Source organism: Panicum virgatum, chromosome 5N, assembly GCF_016808335.1.
Source record: "Panicum virgatum strain AP13 chromosome 5N, P.virgatum_v5, whole genome shotgun sequence".
In the NCBI taxonomy this organism is placed as follows: Eukaryota; Viridiplantae; Streptophyta; class Magnoliopsida; order Poales; family Poaceae; genus Panicum; species Panicum virgatum.
The window spans coordinates 13,682,915-13,691,272 of NC_053149.1; the positions used below are offsets into that span (position 1 = coordinate 13,682,915).

An 8,358-nucleotide genomic window follows, 5' to 3' on the forward strand; every position below is an offset into this window, starting at 1 on the left:
GGAAGCTGTGACATATTTCTGAGCGAAACGTCTTAGATTGTGCATTGCTTTCCATATAAGGAATTCAATTTGGTAGTTGCATTAACCAAATCAACAATGTATCCACTTGACCAATAATAAATTATAGCTTCTACTCATTTAAAAATTATCTTTTGTATATGGTTTGGTTAATACGTATGTAAAATATTAAGAACATATAGTTTTGAACCTTGGAAGTTCAGCAACTTGCAATGTGAAGACCTTGCATTGTGCACTGTTTGGGGGCTTGGGCTCCTTAGAGCACCTCTAAGAGTGTCCAAAAATTCTAGTTAGGGGATCTTGCCAAAATTTATTGGGAGTGAAAAAAAAACACCTCTCCCAACAGTTCCCAAAAGTATTCTCCCAAAACAAATTTAGACGGTGACACATCCAGTGGCGGAGCTTGAAAAATTTTTTAGGTGGGGCATATCGTAAATATTTTTTTTTAATAACATCACAAGAATGCACATCAATAGCGAATCTATAACAAATTTAAATACTGATCTATAATCGTACCTCTCATTTGAAGATGATTATTCTTTAATTCAACAAAGACCAGCCAAATAAGAAAAAATGTCCAATTTAAATACTAAAATCTAACATTCCAAGAGCTAAGAAATCTGTAAATTTGAAAAACAAATCATTTAGTGACTTGGTGTGTAATATATGAATTGTAATGTAATAAAACAATTATAAGAGAGGAGACATACCTCAGCATGCTCCTCCCACTCGATCTCCATTAGCTTCTTCCCCGCTGCGCCCACGACTCGGCTCGCTGGTGTCACTGCGACCAATCTCCCCTCCCCCCACCATCTGAGCAGCCGCCTGCCGGCACTTGAGCTTGCGCCGGTGCTGCGCAGGTCGGGGGCTCGGTTGCTCGGGGTCGGTTGGTGGTTGCCCGGCCGCCCGGGGCGTCCCTGGCCAGGAAGGCAGCCGACAGGCCTGCAGTTCCACGCGAGAGGCGGCAACGCTTTAGCGGAGTCTGGGGCTCTGGGCGGCGGCGCGGTGGTAGACTGCAGAGGCTGGAGCACGGAGGAGCGGATGTGAGGCTGAGGTGCTGAGCAGTGAGCGGGAGTTGCGGGACGTAGGTTGAGGTCGGGAGGAGGCGAGGAGCTAACGGCGGCCGGCCGGAGGATTAGGGATTTGGGGGAGCTAGTTCCACTTGGGCCGGTTTATTGGGCTTATTGGGGCCTTTATTCTCTGTTCTCTCCTCGTTTTCCCCTTGCCTATGGAGACGACGGCCGCCGGCCGCCGTCGCAGCGCTGCTCCATGGCTCTGGCTCGCCGGAAGGGAAGAAGATAGGGGGGCTTCCAGTGATGCTACTCCAGCGGTAGGTGGGGCACCTGCCCCACCGTGCCGCATGGGGAGCTCCGCCTCTGGACACATCGTCATGAGGTGGGCTCAGGTTTTTTATTTATCTCATGGAAGATTTAATAAACAATGCCAACAATTATGCACAAACATTCCTACAAGACAGAACCAACAAGTCTGAGTGCACTGATTTGACAAACAGTTTCAAGCATGAATTACGAGATCTAGGCAGAGATCTGGGCAGTATTAAATTATGATTTCTAGGATGCATTCATCTCAGCAAAATGCCGTGTGTGCCAATCAAATTAAATCCATGAACAAGCTATACCGCCTGAAATATGCAGGTCACTTGCCGGCGGATCTATTGGCCTTCGATTCAAGGGCACATTGTAAAAGGGAGAGAGCGCCCAGAGGGGATTGGACAACTTGAGGAGGGATCCCGCCATGGACGGAGAGGATGGGGGCGACGACAAGGGAGGAGAGGTCGAACGTTGAACAGAGGAGATGCTGCGCTGTCGACGCCGCCCAGCTACGCAGCCTGGATTCAGGAACCAACACGCGTGTCCTCACCCACGCCTAGATGGATGGGAAACTGCAGGGCAACACTACGAGTTGTTGGGTGTCGCAGGTTGAAGAAAGGCTCTGCTGCACTTGGGGATGATTGGAAAGGGCGCGAGCAGGGGAGGTCAACGTGGGAGGAAGCGCGGGAATCCAAATAATGGCACGGTTTGGCTGGATTGGGAGTGCGGAGAGGCAGCGAAGAGTTGGGGCAAAACAGCTCCGATATTGGACGTGCGAATAAATTGGGCACGAATTTTGGCATATGTTGGAGTGCTTTTCCCCCTTCTATACCCAAAACTAATTATTGGGTAGGTTTTTTTGGCACTCTTGGAGATGCTCTTACAAAAAGAAGGCGAATTGGTATAAATAAGATCTAAATCATAACTCTTTGTCCCATATGCTAGACAATAACAATGCTGAAACGATCAAGCATCACTAGCTCACTATTAATTTTTAACCTTGCACAAATAAAACAGTAAAAGTTATCTCAATCCTATATGCCTATATATCAAGGCAACCTATTATTTACTTGGTTGGATTTACATTATTGTGTTTATTTCCTTGTTAAAAAAAACTCATTTGTAACTATTTTATGATCTTTTCAAAATTGACATCATTATGCAACTTCTAAGTGATTTTGATCTGTTTTCTGTAATCTTTGCTTTGCTTAACAATCACTAACTGTTTTTTAAATGCATGCTTACTTATTAGGTCATGTTTGTTTAGCTAACGATTCTAAAAGGAGGCATGCAGATTCTAAAGTGTCAAAACAAATATTGTGAGAAGGAAAATAGCCAAACATGTCTCTAGAATATCAAATCGGCTATCAATGCCCTTCAATTTTTCTTATTGGTTCAAAATGGCCTGATCTGATGTGGCCCGGGACATGTTCATGACAGCATTGTTTTGTTTTATTTACCCCTTTATTTTGCGAAGCTCTTTTTTTTTGAAATAAAAGGCAAGAGCACTGCCGCAGTATATAAGAAGAAGAAGAAGAAGCATTCGTACATAACGCGCCGAAGCGAACACCACCACCACACAAACAACGCACGCAAACAATGCACACAACAAAACACTACACCACCACAACTTTGGAGAGAAGCCAAAAGAAGCCACCTGTGAATTGCGCCGTCGTCACCAACGCTGTACCACGCCAAAAGTCGCGGCCCGCTGCAGGGCTGAGCGGCAGCTCGAACTCCTCCACCATGGGACTATCACCCTCAAGCCACGCGCACACGATCGTCGACCCCCCCTGCTCCATTGATGCTTCAGCAGAACACTCCTGTCGCAGCGTTGATGGAAACACTGATCTTGGCCACTCTGCGTGGGGGCATGCTCACCCACCGCCTCACACTCCTCTGCCAATGACTCAGATATCTAAAACCGCTCTGAAAGCAACAACCTCTGCCTAGCCGTCACCGGGATCACCACTGCACCATGAGCGCCAGCTCAAGACCTCCAGGATCCATGGGTCCTCTGCACCTCCCTGCTAGCATGGACCATGCACACCTCCTCTGCCGCTGTACGCGGGCAACACCACCAACCAACCACCACCACAGCCTAGCCAAGGCAGGCTCCAAATGCGGTGCCTCCAACGAGGGCACGACGCCAATGGCGCCGCCACCGCACGTCCATAGATGGACACGGTTTTCACCCTAAGAAGCCCCGTGCAGTAGGAACATGGTGCCTCACAAATGGTGCCTCCCAACAGGGAGAACGACGCCACAAGGGCACCGCCACCATCGCCACCGACAAAAGTGTCAGTGAAGGCTCTCGCCCGACTCAGCACCATGCCTGCTACACGTTCTTGGCCAAGCCCGTAGCCCGCTCCAACTCGCCTCCGCAACGCCTCCATCGGAAGAAGCCCGGCACAGCCCGAAGCACCACCTCGGAGCCACCAGCATGCACCAACCAGCACCGCAGCCCCACCACCATGGCGGCGCCGGATCAGCATCGCCGTTGAGGAGGAGAAGGGGAGCACCAGCCACCTCATCTCAGACCCCGTCACCCACGCACAGAAAATGCCCCCGGCCCCACCAACAGGCGGAGCCGGCGACATCCGGCCATAGTCGCCGCCGGCGCCAGCCGCAGCCGCCCCCTGCGCCAACACACACTAGTCACCGCCGCTGACCAGTGCTGGCCGCTATCGCAACCCAGTGCCCCCCCCCCCGCACAATCGCGCACCCCTATCGCGCATCCACCAAATCCGGCCGGGGCCACGCCGGGTCTGGGGGCCCCAACCTCCGCCGCCGAGAAGACGCCCGCCGCTGACTAGGGAGCACAGAAGGGTGATTCACCCCCTACCGCGCCCGCCCAGTCGCCACCGACACCGCACCCCAGGGCATCCGGGGGAGCCACTGCCGCCGCGAGCCAGCCGCGCAAGGCACTGCCGCCACGACGACCCGCCCCGCCCAGGCCGCAGTCAAGCCAGCCCTAGGCCGCGGCCGGAGCAGGAGCCTGAGCCTCGACCCGCCATGCTAACGTCACCGCCAGCGCCACCCAAGCCCTGTCGCGCCGAGGCCCAGGAAGGCAGATCCGGTGGCCGCAGACGCAGATCTGGCCGCACACCACGCCGACGCCACCAGATCCGCTGCGGAAGTCCGTCTCTGACGAGGGTGCACCGGGGGAGTCGGGCGGCCGCGCCCGCCCCGAGCCACCGGTGAAGGGGGAGTGCCCTGCCACCGCCTTCACCGTAGGCCGCGCGAGCTTCCGGCGGCCCGCTCGAGCGGCGGTACGGTGGGAGGTGGCGGCGGGAGGGGCTGTGACGGCTAGGGTTAGGGGCCCGCTCGGTCGCCCGCGCAGGGGCGACGCGAGCGAGCGGGTGCGCTTCGTTCCCGGAGCTCCCTATTTTGCGAAGCTAGAAATGATACCTTGATGGAATACTGTATGCTCGTCGTTTTTTGTGTGTGTGTGTTGGTGGGGGTTGCTTGATGAGAAGGAATCATAATAAATTGTATTGCCTCTCTGTGAATTTTGCAAAATGGGAGGAATCATAATGGAAAACAAAGGGTAGAAAGGCGATTCAGACATACCACTCTACAAATACTAGATGATGGCACCAAAGAAACTTGAAGGATTTAAATGGCCTATTTGGTACCTAAGAAGGGGCCAACTTGAACCTTGGGGCATGGTGGGTAAATATATTTTGTGTCATAATTTGGCAAAAGCTGGTGGACACTATGGTATCTACATTCAAAAGGTGGTTATTTATTTCAGCTAGAGATTATAGAAGCTAGAATCTACAATCTCTGGCTGAAAAAAACATGACTTAGGGAGATGATTAATTGTGGATAAAATATTCATTTTATTGAACCCCATACCTCTTGGGTCCAACTCTGACACAGGTACTAAGAATGACTCAATGAGATGGGTCTATCTTATACAAAGCTTTAAGCATTAAACTGTTGCCAAGTTAAGACTACCCCATGGAGCTTACTGCAGCCACGTCTCGAGCTATGTTGCCACACGCTATGTCTAACCACAGAAAACACGTGTTTTGTTTATGCTGCCAATGCAAAGCTTTGCCAAGCCGGCCGAGTCTTGGCTGCGCTCGAGCGATCTTCGAAGTTTGAAACCCCACACAGATCATCAATCAACTCGGCTTGCCTAGGTTATCATTGATCACAAGAAAAGACGAGATGGCTAATTTAAAGTTCTGACGAATAATTTTGTTCTGAAGAAAGTTTCAGCCACGGCAAGTACAGGGGGCAAGCTCTGGCCGCTGACACCAACAACCAGGCCTGACGAACGAACGAGCCGCGGGCGATCCTCCTCCCGTCCTCCGTGATCCCGCCGTGCACGGCATGCCGGCCCGGCCGCCCGATTCAACCCCCGCAATCATGGGCGGGAGGAGGAAGAGGACGCCATTGCCAATTCCAGGACAGCTCCCTCGCCCTCTCACCGGCCGCCGGGCGCGCTGTTTCCCTGCCAGCCAGCGCGAGGCGCGGCACGTTTGGGGAGCACGACGCTGGATGCGAACATGGCAATCAAGCGGGCCGGGGTCGGTGCAGAGCCCGTACCAAGGATCAATGGATGAGCGAGCCACGCGGAGCGGCGGAGGAGGACGGGAGGAGGTGCGCGGCGGCATGGCGCCCCAGTCAGGCCCATGATGCTCCCCATCGGGCTTCGTATCTTTTGTGCTTAGACAGATTTTCCTCACCGGAAAAGGTGGCCTGGCAGAGGACGAGGAATCTCCGACGTGGAAAGACAGCTTCAAGCTTACCTGGCCGTCAGCTTTCAGGATCACCGTACCGTGTGTACAATCTTTTCTCTCTCTCTCTTTCGTTTCGTCCAGTACACAAATTTATCTCTCTGTTCACATGGTTGGTACTGATTTGATATGAGAGAAAAACATTGCTGGTTGGTTGGCTGCCAAGCTAAACGGACACATGCAATTACCTGATTAATACTAGTAATCGACGCTAGCTCCATCGTCGTTTGAAAAAGCTTTGGTTTCAACTTTCGAGTGTTGTTATGTTACACCGATGACTAAAACGTTCGAAACCCAAATCTTTGGTCGGCGTTTCTCATGTTTGTATTCATGTGGATGCGATGATTCTGGCATTGATTTTGCACGTAGCAGCTAGCAGCAGAGATGGCGAGAGATGCATGTGCCGCGTGACCACATTTCCCTATCCGATCATAACCTGTCCCCTTCAAAAAAATCTGCACACGATATTCAAGTATTTTCTTTCCAGATTTGCAGGCTATTCAATTCTCCCACCGACCTTCCTCCCTTCACAAATGGCATCTCTATAAAGAGCCCACACATCAAGCCACGGCGCATCTCTGTCCGTCCCCACTCTCCCCTTCCCAGAGGCGAGCTGAGCTACCCTCTTCCTCGGCCGTGGCTGCAAGCTCTCAGCTCAGCTCGGCCATGGTGGATTGGTGGCGCCGGCGGATCGGTCCGGCCGGCTCGATCGCCCGCGGCCTAACATTAGGCTCGGGGACTATGGTGCAGCCAAGGATGACTTGCCGATCGATGGGCGCCACTGATGCGCGTGTGCTGATCGATCGGTCGGCCATCGGCAAGTTGTTCTTGGCTACACCGTGGCCCCTGCTCCTGATGTAAGGCCTTGTCCGCGGCGACACTTCCCATCTGTTGATCGGGGCAAGATCAAGGTAACATCGACCAAACTACAGCAGCTGTTCCAATCATGGTAATAGCCGGATCAAGCTGCTTTGTTTTAATTTCTCCCTGATTCGAGTTCTTCTTTCCTGATGAATATCTTCAGTTCAGAGTTCAGACTCAGCTCCATGCCTTGATGATGATGAGCAACTGTGTTTGCTCCGACAGCTTAGCTTCGGCGAACAACACACGTGCGTCTTTTTTTTTCTTAGCAAAACGACGAGTAAATCCTTTGCGTGTTCTTGATGAAAACGCTAGGTACATACATCGCATCGCCGCCGCTAGTGTCACAGGAGACTCGACGAGCAGGGTCAAACAGGAGATAACGGGATAAGATGTGTACGTCTTGGGCATGGCACGGCACGTCGGTCTTATCCGGATATCTGGATATACATGAGCTGCACGATCCAGGAGCTCGATTTTTATGGTAGCACGCAGACGCTATTTTTCTCTCTTTTTTTGGCAGCAGTGTACGGTTCGTAATCTGTACAGTTGCTGGAGCTGGCAGTACCATGGATCTGACGAGAAACAGGTGCAGGGCGCGACAGGAAGCTCTTGCAAATTGCGGCGGGCGCTGCTGCCAAGGCCATGCGGTGGTCACCTTGCGGCTTTTCTAGTGCCACCTTGCGGCCCAGCTAGCTGCAGCTGGTGGTCAGCGTCGGCCTCTAGCTAGTGGTGGTGATCACTGATCAGTACTCGGTTGATTTGGTCGGTGGCCGTAAATTTTAGTCGAGTTACAGTTTCATCGGTTTGTTTCAGTGTTTCAGTTTGTTTCATCAGTACTAGTTTAATTTATACGTTTATTTGTTTGGCCGTATTAGTTAATTTGTCAAATATTTATTTGTTTGTGTTAATCATTCAAGCCGCCAACCGAATTCTCAAATCAACTAGGCGTGAGTCAAACACACAGCTAGCTCTACTTCCCACTCTCCTCAGACAAGCTAATTGGGGTTGCATATCTTTTACACTAAAAAAGTAGAGGTGGGACTTGTTGGTCGTGGCACGGCACGGCCCGGCATTCTCCATGTTTAGTCGGCAAGCTATACTCCCATCCTCTTGTCCCGTACAAGGTTTAAATATGGCACGTGACTAGTGCCATATTGTGCCATGTTTAGTCGACACGCTACTCTCGTCCTGTTGCGTGTTGATGTTGTTGAGATCGAGTATGGCTCATGGCGCGACGTGTCGTCGCCCTGAAGTGTTATCGACACAGTTACTAAGACCACAAATTAGGTAATTGAGCTACAGGAGTGTCATGGTGATGGCACTCTTTTTATATTTCATGACATTCTCTATCCTTTCTCTTCATAAAAATTTTGTCATATCAACAAATTTAATGC

The 8,358-nt window shown here is 51.5% G+C and overlaps 2 long non-coding RNA genes across 2 annotated transcripts; one reads left to right on the forward strand and one right to left on the reverse strand.

Annotated features, from left to right (window-relative positions):
- Positions 1-445: 445 nt before the first annotated feature.
- Positions 446-1,391, reverse strand: LOC120676595. The gene is made up of 2 exons (XR_005675916.1): positions 729-1,391; positions 446-638 (listed from the first exon to the last, which is right to left on the reverse strand). It is a non-coding gene; the product is annotated as an uncharacterized LOC120676595 (long non-coding RNA).
- Positions 1,392-6,562: 5,171 nt separating this feature from the next.
- Positions 6,563-7,893, forward strand: LOC120676579. Its single transcript, XR_005675895.1, has 2 exons — positions 6,563-7,445; positions 7,557-7,893. It is a non-coding gene; the product is annotated as an uncharacterized LOC120676579 (long non-coding RNA).
- Positions 7,894-8,358: the final 465 nt, after the last annotated feature.